Genomic DNA, 14,963 nt, shown 5'->3' with positions numbered 1-14,963 from the left:
GTAGAGAGACTTTTTTTTTTTAAATTAATAAAATGCAACTATTCCTAGTGCTGTGTTTAGGAGATTGGAACTTTACAATCTTCGCCTTAGAGAATACAGACAATATAAAGTTGCAGGAAATCCTTGGTCTTGAGAGATTTGGACCACACTCCAAACTTTGACGTTCTAAACCATTCTCACAGCTGAACAAATATGACATATATAATTGTCAAGCCCACCACTGATATTATGAATTAATTCTTGGGATTTATGGTGTTTTGCACTCTCTTTTCAAAGCACCTTACAACCGTTAATTATTTAAGCCGCTTTACATCCCTCAGAGGAAGGACAGGGATATTATTCTGCCCTGAGCCTGGGGGAAGGTGGAGGTTGACAGAGGTTGCCAGAGTCCAGGGGAAGGGAGATCATGTTGCACCTGAGTGAACTCCGAGGATTTTATTGTGGAGGAAGTCCTGCTGGTGAGACAGCATAGGGGCTTCCCTTTTGGGTTTTTGAGTCAGAAGAAGTGTGCAAAGGCCATTTTAATACCCCTAATAAGATAGTAGCTCTCATTTATTGAATGCTTACTATGTAGCATGTAGTGTGCTGTGTCCTATCTATTTTTTTATTTAATTGCATAAAAGAAATGTGAGTTGGATGATGATAATGACGAAAATAGCACCCACATTTTTTGAGAACTCACGCCATACACACACTTCACATGTCTTCCCTCTCTCTGTCCTTATGGCAACCTCATAAAGCATATATTGTTACTTCTGCATATCACAAGGAAATTAAATAGTCTACGCCATGTACTTGATATGTGATACAACTGGGATTTGAATCCAGGGTTTATCTGTCTCCAGCAGCTGGGCTCACGCTATTTGGTTCTATTGGCAAATCATTGACCCTCTGAAGTTTCTCATCTGTTAAATGTGAATAATAATACCTACCTTATAGATTCCCATGAAGATTCAACAAAAAAATGCATAGAAAGTGTCTAGTTCTGTGCTCAGTATGTAGAGGTACTCAGTATAAGCTGTTTTTTTTTTTTTTTTTTTTTTTTCCTTTCTCTTCTCGTTTGCACCACATTCTTCCTCCTGGGACTGTCTCTCAATAAATAACACCACCATCTTCTCAAATGCTAAGGAAAATCTTAGAGGTCTTTCAAAAAATTTCTTCCCCTTGTCACCCTCATTTAACCAACTGCCAGTCATGGTCAGTAGATTATGTCAGGAATGGAAACTTTTCATCCAGCATCTTCCAATGGCCCCATTTTGGTTTCAAGCCCCTCCTGCTTATGAAGCTAATTCTCAGTGACCTAGGACTCTAGGAATTCCTGTCACTTATTTTCTACAACTTGCCTGCAGTGCAAGTGCTGCTAACCTCTTGTGTCAGGTTCTCAGAATTTTATTGAGGAGTCATTCTCTATACTTCCTCAAATGAAGGAAAAAACAAGAGCACCCACTTGAAATGCACTATTCTAAGTGTGTGTCTCTCATTTTTGAGGTTCTTAACTTTTCAGGACTGGATTCAACATCCCTGGCAACAAGCAGACATTGGGTAATAAATTGAATCAAGTTCTCTTGCCTCTACCCTCCAAGTGGAGTTAAGGTAAACGATTAATTTTGTGAGACAAGCTCTCTGACATCCAGGTGCAGTAAGTCATTTTGGGACAATAGAAGCCAATAAGTAATAAACACCACCAACAATGGACTTTAGTATTAATTCTTATTCTCTTACCAGTAACAAAGTACCTTTGGGGCTTCCAGGAGACCACAGAAGGGGGAATTTTGTCTAATAGTCACTGCTACATATTGTCCACACTTCTAAAACTTGCTTTGATTGCCATGGGACGTTGGCTCTGTTGCCAGTCTTTAGTTTCTATTCTCTGGGCCATGAAAACCACTCTCTCTCTAATGTCTCCACCTGACAGATTGAGCTGCACCAGGTTCTCCATCAGCTGATACGTCTGGTGGCCATACATAAGACTCAGGACTGGGGACTGGTTAGAACTTTGATCCCCAAATGCCGAAGTGTTCCAGTTGGATTATCTCCACAAGAGGTCTGGTTGAATAATAGATAATATCCCTTTCCCTTACTTTGACTTATAAAAAAGAATTTGAAGAATCTAGACTCTTTATCTCTATTCAGGATATTTTTCAGTTTAAAATATTTCCATTCCTATGTCTTCATCATATAATAGTAATAGTTATAATATTAATGGGTAACATCTATATGGAGATAAAGACACACCAGAATTTATTCTAACTACCTTAAATGTACTAGTCTGTATAATTCTCACATCAATCCCATGAGGCATGCATGGTAGTATTATCCTGTCATTATTATTCTGATTGTGAGGTAGGCCTTGAGAGGTTAGGTGACTTATAGCTGGCCTGTATTCTAACCTAGGCACTATGACTTGAGCTTTGGAGAGCTTCACAATAATAAGTACAAAATAATAATGGCCACTTTGCACGATTCTTAGAGTTCACAGTGAGTGTTCACAATCATTATCTCATTTTATCACCACAAGAATCTACTAGAGCAGACAAGCGACAGATAGGATGCCTTCACACTGGAAGGTTGTAGTATACAATAGGCGAGAGCATGTATTTTGAATTCAGAATGACATGGGTTTGAATTTTGGCTTTGGATGTTTGAGCCTCAGTTCTCCTACAAGTAAAATAGGGATTAAAATGACATTTCAGGGGCTCCCGGCTAACTCAGTTGGTAGAGCATGACTCTTGATCTTGGGGTCATGAGTTTAAGCCCCATGTTGGGTGTGGAGCCTACTTAAAATAAATTTTTTAAAATGACATTGCATAGGATTTTTGTGAGGATTAAATAAAGCCATATGAAGAAAGTGCTTCACAATGCATTGACTAACTCTTAACAGCTGTCAATGAATCTTCCTTCTTTCTTTCCTGCCTTGCTTTCTTCCTTCCTTCTTTTACTAATATTGGGCCCTGTATCTCTCTCTCTCTCTCTGTGTGTGTGTGTGTGTATTACATATAATATCCTCTTTTCTTCATCCCTAGTGCATTCAGGTAATAGTAGGGAAAATTTAGGTTTGAGCTTGGTTTGAAATGTTAGTATAGTTAGTATAGTTTAACAAGTATTTATTGAGCACTCTGAGTGGGATATTGTGGTAGGAAGGTATTGGTGATACAAAAGTGATTACATGAGATCCCTACCCTCAATAGTCCATATTCCTTGAGGAATGGAAGGGAGAGAGTTCATTCTGTGCCAAGCACTATACTTTACATGGATGATCTCATATATGATCTCATTTGACAGGTGAGGAAATGGAGGCCCTGAGAAAGAGGCTGTATGCCATTCTCTAGATCATCACTGTCTAATAGGATTTTCTAGATGATGGAGGTAATCTGTCTGTGCTGTACAGTATGATAGCCACTAGACTTTTGGTCACTGGAAATGTAGCTTGTACAACTAAGAAACCAAGTATTTGATTTTATGTTGTCTTCATCAATTTAAACTAAGTATTTGATTGTATGTTGCCTTCACTGATTTAAATAGCTCATGTAGCTAGTTGCTATCATATTTGATAGCACAGCTGCAGGAGAAGACCCAGCTAGTCAGTCAGTGGCAGACTTTGAATTTGAACTGTGGTCTGTTTGACTTCCAAGGCCGTGATTAGGCATGACTCAAGGCTCTCTCATTTTTTTACATTCATTATCTCACTCAGGGGCTAGACATGAGCCCCTCCCCTCTTCCTTGCCAGTAGAAGAGGTAACTCTGGGGGTAGAGGGTCATCTGAAGGATGCCAGCCAATAGCCCTCCTCCTCTCATAGAACTAGGATAGAGAGTGGGAGCAATCATCCTTCCATACAAAACCCCTCAGGATCAGAGGCTTTTGCCTGAGTGGAATTCATTTTGTTGCAGTAATAATTCTTACAGAAAACTGGTGTTGCTGATATAGTAAGAAGGCCAAGTAGGGCCCCATGAAGGGAGGACTCTTGAAATTCCTTAGTGAAAAAGTAGGAAAAATGCTAGTCATTATTAGGGTGAGGACTTAAAATAATAATAGGGGCCAAAGGGTTTCAGATTTTCTTGTTGCCGTGTTTAGGATTTCAAAAGCCACATCACCAACAATATGTTTGTGGCCAACTTGAATCTAAGAATCCAATGACTCAGTTCTTCCCATGGCCCAGACTGACAAAAAGGCTTTAGAATTCAAAATAAATAGTAGCATTTACTTTTGTCCTTTATTATTGCTATTATTAATAAGCCATTCAATGTGTATAAGAAAAACCAAGAAGGGTGGATATTAGAAGCAGGGAGATGGATTACTATGCAGAGAATGTGTGTGTGTGAGGCAATTATCAATATTTGTTGAATGAATAAACTAAGTCATTTTTTTCCAGAAATAAAAACGCTATTTATTGTCTCCTAATAACTAGAATTGTGGGAGTGAGCCCCCTGAGAGAGATGGGGATTATATTCTGGGCCGAAGGACCACCATATGCAAAGTCCCTGAAGTTAGAGGGAGCCTATACTTTGGAAAAATTGACACAGCAAATTAGTGTGGCTGGTGCTTAGGGAGAAAGGGCATGGGATGGGGATGAAACGTTGGGGAAAGGCCAGACTTTGCCTTGTGGTTTGGGTTACATTAAAGATTTTGGTCTTTAATTCAAGAGTAATAGGAAGAATTTGAAGGAGTTTGAGTAAAAAAGTAGCAGTGTCATGTTTGTGCTTTTTTAAGAGGTCACTGCCAATGTATGAAAAACAAATTGGAAGAGAACGGGGTGAACACAGGGAAATTATTTGTAGCGATAGTAGTGATCCAGGTTCATGGCAGGCTCAGGCTCATGGCAACTCTTCAAGCTTCAATTTCCTCATCTCAAAAATGGAAATAATGTGTATGAAAGTGCTATGCAAAGTGCTAGTTTTCTTACTTGTGACATAAAGTGTTTTACTTATTATTTGTGTGATTTTTTTATTATAGATGGGGTGAACTATGTACTAATAAGTTAATCACCAAACAGCCAATTTTCCCAGAGTACATGGTAAAATCCTGAGGCAGAGACTGAATGTATATGATTGAGTGTCTCTGGTTCATGTAATAGTGCAGCCATCGCATGCAAATTAGTTTCAGTTTTGCCTTCTCTGTTGGTCCTTGACCTTCTTGGCCTCAGATTCATTCTCATCCTTTCCTGTTTGTCTTTATGTTGTTGGAGGGCTGGCATCTAAAGCCTGTTTCCTAGGCTTCTATACCAAGCAGCTGACTTCTGGCTGGGTTTCCCCAGTGTGATGTACTAATGATAGACTGGAGAGTGGGAAGAAGGGAAAAGCCTGGGTATTACTTCTCCCTGTGTGTCTTGTATCTCAGGCTGAGGCTTTGTTTCTTCCATAGCCTCTGGCTTACGATTCCCGCTTCTGCGTGATCTTGGCTCTTGGGCACCTTGCTTTGTTCTTTTAGTCCAAGGACGTAGCAACTTCCTGCCACTGTTAACCTTTGGAGCACCTTAGGTGTCACATGTCACTTCTCTTTCATCACCTCTGCAACCAGTTCCTTCTACCAGATTCCTTATGTTTTATTTATGTATTTGTTTATTTATTTATTTAAGATTTTATTTATTTATTCATGAGAGAGACACAGAAAGAGAGAAGCAGAGATACAGGCAGAGGGAGAAGCAGGCTCCACGTAGGGAGCCCGATGTGGGACTCGATCCTGGGTCTCCAGTATCACACCCTGGGCTGAAAGCGGCACTAAACCGCTGAGCCACCCAGGCTGCCCGATTCCTTCTGTTTTAGACTCAGTTTTTGTTTAACTGGTTAGATCCTGAGTGATATATACTAGCATATAGGCTGAATTTTATTAATAATCAAACAGCACTCTTTTCAAAAATGTAATCTTTTTATGTAAATAAACTTTGAAACCTTAAAACACATAATACAAAAGAAAATATCCTGTCAATAGAAACACATTTCAAAACCATAAACAAACTTAGTATGGTCTGCATTTTAATAGCAACAAAATTAATCATAACTTTTTCAACTTTATTTTTTCAGCTGACTGAGCCTCAGAGCTGAGACAAATGTTGTCACTTAGTGTTCTTTAAATAGTTTTTAGCTAGTTTTAATTTGAAGAAAGAACATTCTTCAGTAGAGACAGGGATAGGGATTACCAAAAAATAAAATAAACAAATAACATACTTTGGAAAAACTCACCATTATGTCATAGTATTACATGCTATCTTGGCAAATTTATGGATAGTTTTAATTTTTTTTCAGTTTCACTTGGTAATGGTTTGACACAAAACAGTGATATCATTGGCAATGATTCTTTTATGTTGTTTGAAAGTTTATTTGGAATCTTCTCTGTGCTCCTTCCAATAATCTGTTTTTCTAAGATAATGTTGTTAATTGATTTATTGATGCATTTACTAGTTTATTAAAAAATTTATGGGATGACTACTATATTTTCTTAAAAAGCCAACATATTTTGATACATAGCCATTCTTTAACAGACCATCTTTTCACATTATTGAAGTTGTCAACCTATTTAAAAATAATTTTTTCAGGTGAAATTCACACAAAAAAGGAACCATATCATTTTATTATTTATTTATATTTAGAGAGAGAGAGAGAGAGAGAGAGAATGAGCACTGAGACATGAGACAGAGGGAGAGAGAGAATCTCAAGCAGGCTCCATACTCAGCATGGAGCCTGACAAAAGGCTAGAGCTCTCACAACCCTGAGATCATGACCTGAGCCGAAATCAAGAGTCAGACACTTAACTGACTGAACCATCCAGGTGCCCCCAAAAAGGAACAAAAGGAACAAAAAAGGAACAATTCTAAAATGGACAGTTCAGTGGCATTCAGTTGAGCAACGTTGAGCAACCACCACCTCTATCTACTTCCCAAACATTTCTATCACTCTAGAGGACTCTAGCAACCACCACAATTCATTCTCTCCCCATGGATTTATTTATTCTGGATATCTTACATGAATAGAATCATATAATGTGTGACCTTTTGTGTCTGGCTCTTTCTTACAGAGCATATGTTTTCAAGGTTTGTTCATGTTTCAGCATGTATTAGGACTTCCTTTTGATAGCTGAGTAATATTCCAGTTACATATATGCCACTATTTGTTTATCCTTTCACCCTTTGGTGGACATTTGAGCTGTTTGCACCTTGTGGTTATGGTCAGTAATGCTGCCATGAACATCTACACAACTTTACTTACTTATGTACCTTTCCTAGTTCTTTTGGGTATAGACCTATGAATGGAATTGTGGACTTATTTTCAATTCTTTTTGGTCTAGAGCATAAGAGGGTTCATTTGGTAATTTTATGTTTAACTTTTTGAGCAGATGGTAAACTTGTTCACAGCAGCGGAACCATTTAATATTTCCAACAGCAATGTACAAGGGGTCCAGTTTCTCCACATCCTGCCAACACTTGTTACTTTCTATTTTTTAAAATTGCTATTCTAGCCGCTATGAATACCAAAATACCCTTTGTGGTATTTTGTTTTTGTTTATTTCTGTTTTTGTTTTAAAATATGCTCCATGCCCAACGTGGCACTTGAATTCATGACCCTGAGGTCAACATTTGCACACTCCACCAACCAAATGAGGCAGCCAGGCACCCCCCCTTATTGTGATTTTAATTTGCATTTCCCTATTGACTCATGATGTTGACCATCATCTCACATGCTTATTGGCTAATGTATATATTTTCTCTGATGAAGTGTCTATTCAAATCTTTTGCCCCTTTTAAGTTGTGTGTGTGTGTGTGTGTGTCTTTTTGTTAAGTTATGGAAGTTCTTTAAATATTCTGGATACTAGGCTTTTATCAGATATACAATTTGCACATATTTTCTGCCCTGTAGATAGTTTATTTACTTCTTGATAAAGAACGCCCTTGTGTACACAAATGCTTTTCATTTTGACAAGGCCCAATTTATTGTTTCTTTGGTTGCTCACATTTTTTGTGTCAGATCTGACAATCCATTGCCAAATTCAATGTCATGAAGATTATTATTATTTTTAAAGATTTTATTTATTAATTAATGAGATACATGGTGGGGGGGGTGGCAGAGACACAGATAGAGAAGCAGGCTCCATGCAGGGAGCCTGACGTGGGATTCAATCCTGGGTCTCCAGGATCATGCTCTGGGCTGAAGGCAGCGCCAAACTGCTGAGCCACCCAGGCTGCACTAATGTCATGAAGATTATTTTTAATGTTTGTGAGTATTTTAGTCTATCTTTTATATCATGTACAATTTAATATATCTAAAATTATATATATATATATATATATATGCGCACACACATATACCCATATATGGATGTAACACATATTCATTTTCAGAGCATTTTAAAATTCATTGATTCATTTTATTCTTTTTAACAATGTTGTGAAGTACACAGGGCAATCGTAATTATGCTAATTTTAAAGATAAGAAACCCCCTTGAACTTGAAAACTGTCAGAGTCTCATGGATAGTAGACAGCAAATGTAAAATACAAATTCCAGCTGCCTGACCCCATTCATTTGTTTGTCCATTCTACTCTCTTGCTCCATAGGGTATCCTATGTTTGCTGGAAACAATGTTGAGACAGGGGAGAGAAGGAATGAAAACTAATACTTGTTTGTTCCTACTATGCACAAGGCTTATTTAAGCCTTCTGCCCATCTCATCATACAGTTCTCACACCATCCTAGAGGTTCATGTTGAATTTCTGATTTTTTTAAAAGATTTTATTTATTTATTTATGACAGACACAGAGAGAGGCAGAGACATAGGCAGAGGGAGAAGCAGGCTCCATGCAGGAAGCCTGATGTGGGACTCGACTCTGAGCCAAAGGCAACTGCTCAACCACTTAGCCACCCAGGGGTCCCACGAATTTCTGATTTTAAGGTAAGGAAAGAGTGGCTGAGAGAATTTGTAATGTACTATGTAGTATACTGATAACCCATGGCAGAGCCTTTGTTTAATACTTAGGTGGTTTGACCCCTTAATATCATCTAGCATTTAGAGGAAAGCCCCACAGAAGAGGATTGTTTCAGACCTATGAAAGGAGAAGAAAATCAAAAGTAGGAAGTAATATTGGTATTTTTCTTCTGTGTTCTCAATTGCCTATATTTAATGAAAATGACCCTCTGCTTCTCACTCTTATTGGTTATCTGCTTAAATGCTAATCCTTGAATCCACCCCCTATAATCCTCCCCACACGCTTTTAATCACTCTTGCAACCAGTGTCCTTAACAATATTAAACGTTCTATCATAGGGATACAGAACTATTTCTCCACATCTAAAGCCTCTGGGCCCACCTGGCCAGGTCCTATGGTGCAGCTCTCCCAGTGACCATGGATCCTCATCTGGTGTTTAACAAGTCATGCCCCCCACCCGTCCCCCATCTACTTTTTTTGCACACAGACAGGAAATTGGGGACTAAGGGAAATTCACCTCTGACCCTTAATTCACTTTTTAATAAAAGCATTTAGAGTCATTTGCTTGCTTCATGCCAGACGCAAGAGAGAGCTGACTTCATGGCTCTTTGTAGGAAGATTCATCCATCCCTCCTGCACTGGCATTTTTTTCAGTGTGTCAGCTCTCAGAGGCAGCTGCTAACTCAGACCATGTCCATGTTATGACCTTGCCCAGTGCCTAACACATAGTAGAGTGTTGTAAATATTGACTGTGTTCAATGAGTGTCAGTAATTGAAAAGTGAACGATGGTGCTTTTGCCTTACACAGTGAATTTAATTAATGGGTAGAATTTTCCCAATTTTATACTTTCCTCCTATCAATTTTTCTTAAACTGCTGAAGACTTTGAGGTGATAATTTGTATTAGACATGAGTCTTTTGGTTGTTTGAGAAAGAAACTCATTGAAGCAGAGTTAAGAAACAAAGGAAATTTATTATCTCACCCGTCGTGGTAGGACCCAGATTATCTTTAATAGTCTTCCTCACTCCTTGCCTTGCCCTGCTTTCCTTTGACCAGCTTCATTCTCAAGCAAATTCTTGTAACAGTAGGATGGCCACTGGCATCTTCAAATCTTTAGGAATAGACTTTACTATTTTGGCAATCTAAGCTGGGAGACAGAATTGCTGTTCCAATAGTTTAACTAAAATCTTGGGACTGCCTGTCATGTGCACCTCTCTGGTCCAATCATGGTGGTTTTTTTGAACTCTCATTGGTCAGTGGGTCATATGCCCACCACTGGAGCAGGGAGTGGGATCAGCCTTCCCTGAATGGCATGGACCAACTGGTGTGAAGGGGTCCTCAAAAGAAAATTGGGCTGACACATACAGATGATGAGGGAAAAGAGAATGAATAGGCAAAACAATAAATGCCCACTGCTTATCTGACATATAGTACATGACAACTTAGGAATCTTAAACTCATTACACAAAACTGTAAGTTTGATTTCTTGGTGTCTGGCAAAGACAACATCATTTTAAAGTTTTCTGCATTTGGAGCAGAAGATGAATTTCAAATCAGAATACACATTTAAGGAGCTTCTTTTGAAGCCTCCTATATATATGTATGAGGAAAAAATTTCAGTTGCCTATACTGGTATTTTTGCTCAGGCCCATGCATTGTTTATTCAGCCTTCTCTGTTACTCGTGGACTATTGACCAAGTAGCAGACATTGTATCTTACACTGAGACTAGAGTGTTAAATAAGGAAAACATGCCTGTCCTCCTGGAGATTATGGCCTGGGGGAGCTTATAATCAGATTCTAATTAACTCATAATGTATGACTTGAGAGAACTATTGAACTCATGCAGTGGAATCAGGACATTAAAAAAAAAAGGGAGTATGTAAGGGCAACCATGTTATACAAGAAGCAGGTTAACTAAATAAGTTGAGTGATAATTTCTTGCTTAAATCTGTGTAAGACACTTTGTGCTGATGAACACCTTCATTCTTAAAAATCATTTGTAGTTTCCCTTTGTAGATGAAGTGAGGGGAAGGAGAAGTTAGGTGCTCACCCAAGTCTGAGTTTTCTAGGACACTATGCCTGTATTGGCAATCATAAAAGATCTATGATTTCTCTTATGTCATGGGTGTTATTTACACCCAGAAATACATACACATATACAGAACTTCTGGGAAAGCTGTGATGACCAAATCATGAGTCCTATGCCCTTAACAGATGCTCCCTATCCTTATTTCTTCACTCCTAGGTCATTGTAAATATAGCAAAAGGAAGTCTGTGTGTGTGTGTGTGTGTATGCATGTGGTAGTAGGAGGCTGGTTGAAGGCTGCAGGCCTCAGAGCCTTTGAGCAAGTGATAGGTAAAGGCTTTGTGGCCTACAAGGGAAGTCCATGGGAAGAGGAAGCAGTGAGGCCCAGTGGAAAAAGCACTGGAAAGAAGTCCTATGACTTGGCTTTGAATCCTGGCCACACCAGTTAGAAGTCAAAGTTACTTAACATCAAAGATTGGATTTCCATTACTGGCAGTGAAAATATACTTCTTCATACTTCATATCTCCTAGGTGTTTTGTGAGAATCAAGTGCAATAATACCTATGAAAATTGCTGTGGGCAGTGCAAAGCTGTAATTTGTAAAGCTTTATTTTGTATATCATTGCTCTCTTCTGATCTGCCCCTGCTTGCTCTCTCTCATGTACAAACCTCATGATTTCCAGCATTCTAAAGGTGGCATAGTGCATACATAGTACAAACAAGTATTTTTTCCCTCCATTTTCCACTCCTTAATTCTTACCCACCAGTTGTTTTCTCCAGGTACTATAGTAGCTAGAGATAAGAGAAAAAGCATGAGTTGAGGAAAAGAATATGAAGTTTGGACTCAGGGCATAAATCCTGACTTCTCCTTCTCTGGTTGTATAGTTTTGAGATAGTCAACTAACTTCTCTAAGCATTCAGCTTTTTCATCTGTAAAACAGAAGTAATTTCCATGATTTATAGGAACTTTACTGAGTGCTAAAGGGAACACGTGGCTCAGTAAATCAGCCATCATTTTCTTTAAGACATTTCCCCTCCCACCTAGGAGCTCATGGTCTAAAAGTGTAGATAAGACGTTTTTCAAGATTATTCTAAATCAGAAGAGAGAGCATGTGGCTTTGGTGTGTGTGTGTGGGGGGGGATGGGGGATGGTGGATGGCCAGTCTCTGAGTGGTTGAGCTGTTTGGTTGTTGAGTAAGGTATGACTTTACCCAAGGAACCCAGCTGGTACTTGGTAAAATCTAGTCTTGAATCCAAGCTTCCTAGGAAATTTTCAAAAAGGTAGACCTCTTTAGGTTTACTAAACTATTATTTGGACCTTGATTTTTAAGAACATTTCCTGAAGTTAGTGGTTTGTTAAGACAAAAGATGAGCTGAGAGGTCCCATGCCACTTTAAGGAATACATGTGTAGTACCAGCAGGAATGAAAAATGTGGCTTATTTTTTTCCTGAAAGAAAAATAGTTAACTGTATTACAGGGAATAGGATAGCTCAGAGGAGAGTTTGACACCAAGAGCTTGTTTGATTTTACAACAAATGGTTAGCATCATAAAATTACTCATTTATTGGCTTATTTGGGGCTTTTTAATGGCCTTGTCCTGGTTTGTGGGATCCAACACTTAAGCCCATCAGTGTGATATTGTTGTGTGTTGCTTCTCCATTACACAATGATCCCTCTACAGTGAGGCTCTCTTGACCTTTTTTCCTCCTTCCGTCTGTGCCATCTATCAAATACCCGAAGCATGTTTAAATTTGCCTGTGCTTGGCCTTTGTTGTTCATGATGACACCGTTGTGAGATCACCTTGAGTGTCATCGCAAAGCAGCTGAAATGGGGTTTTCACTGCTCCTCTGTAGTAGACTGAACATTGACCCTCAAATATATCAGATCTTAATCTCTAGAACCTGTGAGTGTGATCTTATTTGGAAAACGGCTGTTACAAATGTGATTAAGTTAAGAATGTACAGATGGGGAAGGATGTTCCAGATTATCTGGATGAACCCTAAATACAATCACAGATGTCCTTATAAGAAAGGACAGAGGTAGATTTCACACAGAGCAAGAGGGGAAGGCAACATGACCACAGAGACTGGAAACAGATTGGAGCGATGTAGTCATAAGCCAAGAATGCCAGCAGCCACCAGATTTCAAAGTCTGGTCTCCAGAGCAGAGAGAATAAATTTCTGTTGTTTCAAACCACCAAGTTTGTGATAATTTATTATGGCAGCCATTGGAAATTAATATACCCTCCATCTCCTTTCCCTGGCAATCTACCATTTTGAATATTATAATGTACACTTAGATTTCATTTTAAATAAATGATCTTATAAAAATAGCCCATCCACATTCCAGGAAGTCATGAGAAATAACAGGTTATAGTAGGTCATAACTGGAAGGGTCCTCAGAGGCCACCCAGACTTCGTACTATAAAGATGAGAAGGCCGGGATGCAGAGAGAGTGCATACTTGCCCAAGGTCACTCAGTAAGTGAGTGGTATAGGCAGGACCTAAACCAATAGCCAAACTTTGTCACCACAGACAAAGGGACACAACTATGAGGATATTTGGCCTGGCAAGTAGATAGGAAAGAACCTGCTAAAGCTTACTTAAAGAATGTGACTTTTATCTTTTTTTTAATGAGTTGTGGATTGGCCCTTTCACTCTAGGTAACTAAATGCAAGAAACATTTTGGGGAAAGACAATAGCCTTTTCTGCAAGAAACAGATACAGTTGAATATGTCTGACTTGGGAAGATATCCGTGACATAAGGATGCAGGTAGGTGTGTGGCCTTTAGAATCATAGGACCTGACCAGAATTTTGTCTCTGCCACTCACCGGCTCTGTGAATCAGGGTCAGTTACTCTCTGGGAGCCTCAGTGTCTTCATCTGAGAGCCAGAGGTACTAATAGTGCTTGTCTGAGACTGTGGTGAGGCCTACATGAGATACTGTGTATAAAAATGCCTCACCCTCTGTCTGCCAATTAATTGAGGGTTAGGGTTAGCTCCATAAATGTTAGTGTCTGGTATTATGTTATCAAATAAAAGTGAAGTTGTAGCAGAGTATATAGAATTTTATCTTCTTCAAATTTCTTTGGATATTTTACAAGGACCCTGGGATTTCTTTAGTAATCAGTAATAACAGTAAAGACGAAAAACAGGTCTGACTCACAGGGAGCAGAGCCTTTCATGAGGCACTGGGGTCTCAGTGTGGCAGGGCTGAGACTGTTATCGGAGTCCCAGAGCTGACAGGAATCCTCAGACCTCGCTGCTGGGAAATGAACAGCTATAAATGTGCATTTACATAAACATGAATACATAAACAGGATCAAAGACTGCCCGATCCCTGGGGAATGAGGTGAGTGCCCTCCTCTGACCAAAGCTCTGGGTTACACAAGGGCCCCATGCTGCGTGGACGGCTCAGAGATGGTGCTCTGCACACCTGGTCTCCAGGCCCCGCCCAGCCCCTCTAAGCCGTGTGACTTGGGCAGGTCACCTGTGGGCCTGTTTCCTTATCCATCCAACACATAGGCTTCTTAGGAGGCTCAAATGAGGTAAAGTACATAAAAGTACTTAGTAAACAGGAAGCCAGTCCAAAGGGGATACTATTATGTACCCTATCAGTTTTCAAGCTCAACAGGGCGTATGTTTGTAATACGTTTCAATTTTGTTCATTCTGTTTGGATGTTCACTATTGTCATTTCTGCTCTCATTCCTTCTATATTGTTTGTTAGCATTTTAGGTGGCCTTACTGATTCTTGTGTGGCTTTTCTCTATCTATCAGGATAATTTTTTTAAAACATACCTTCTGGGGATCCCTGGGTGGCTCAACGGTTTAGCGCCTGCCTTTGGCCCAGGGCACGATCCTGGAGTCCTGGGATCGAGTCCCGCGTCGGGCTCCCGGCATGGAGCCTGCTTCTCCCTCCTCCTGTGTCTCTGCCTCTCTCTCTCTCTATGTCTATCATGAATAAATAAATCTTAAAAAAAAATAAAACATACCTTCTGCCATGATAATCTATCAGTGCATTGA

The 14,963-nt window shown here is 39.4% G+C and overlaps 1 long non-coding RNA gene across 2 annotated transcripts in view; it reads left to right on the top strand.

Annotated features, from left to right (window-relative positions):
• The first annotated feature begins 2,389 nt into the window (after positions 1–2,389).
• Positions 2,390–14,963, top strand: part of LOC144310656 (uncharacterized) — a 106,437-nt gene continuing 93,863 nt past the window's right edge. The window contains exons 1-2 of one of the 2 annotated variants that reach the window (XR_013376303.1): positions 2,390–2,478; positions 13,603–13,712. This is a non-coding gene — a long non-coding RNA (uncharacterized LOC144310656). Of the gene's footprint in view, positions 2,479–8,745; positions 8,879–13,602; positions 13,713–14,963 lie in introns of those variants that run through there. The other variant, XR_013376302.1, reaches the window with a different exon arrangement.

The sequence above is a fragment of the Canis aureus genome, chromosome 3 (genome assembly GCF_053574225.1).
Source record: "Canis aureus isolate CA01 chromosome 3, VMU_Caureus_v.1.0, whole genome shotgun sequence".
NCBI classification, from domain to species: Eukaryota; Metazoa; Chordata; class Mammalia; order Carnivora; family Canidae; genus Canis; species Canis aureus.
The sequence above is the reverse complement of the archived record's forward strand: the minus strand, read 5'-3'. Positions and strand labels throughout refer to the sequence as shown.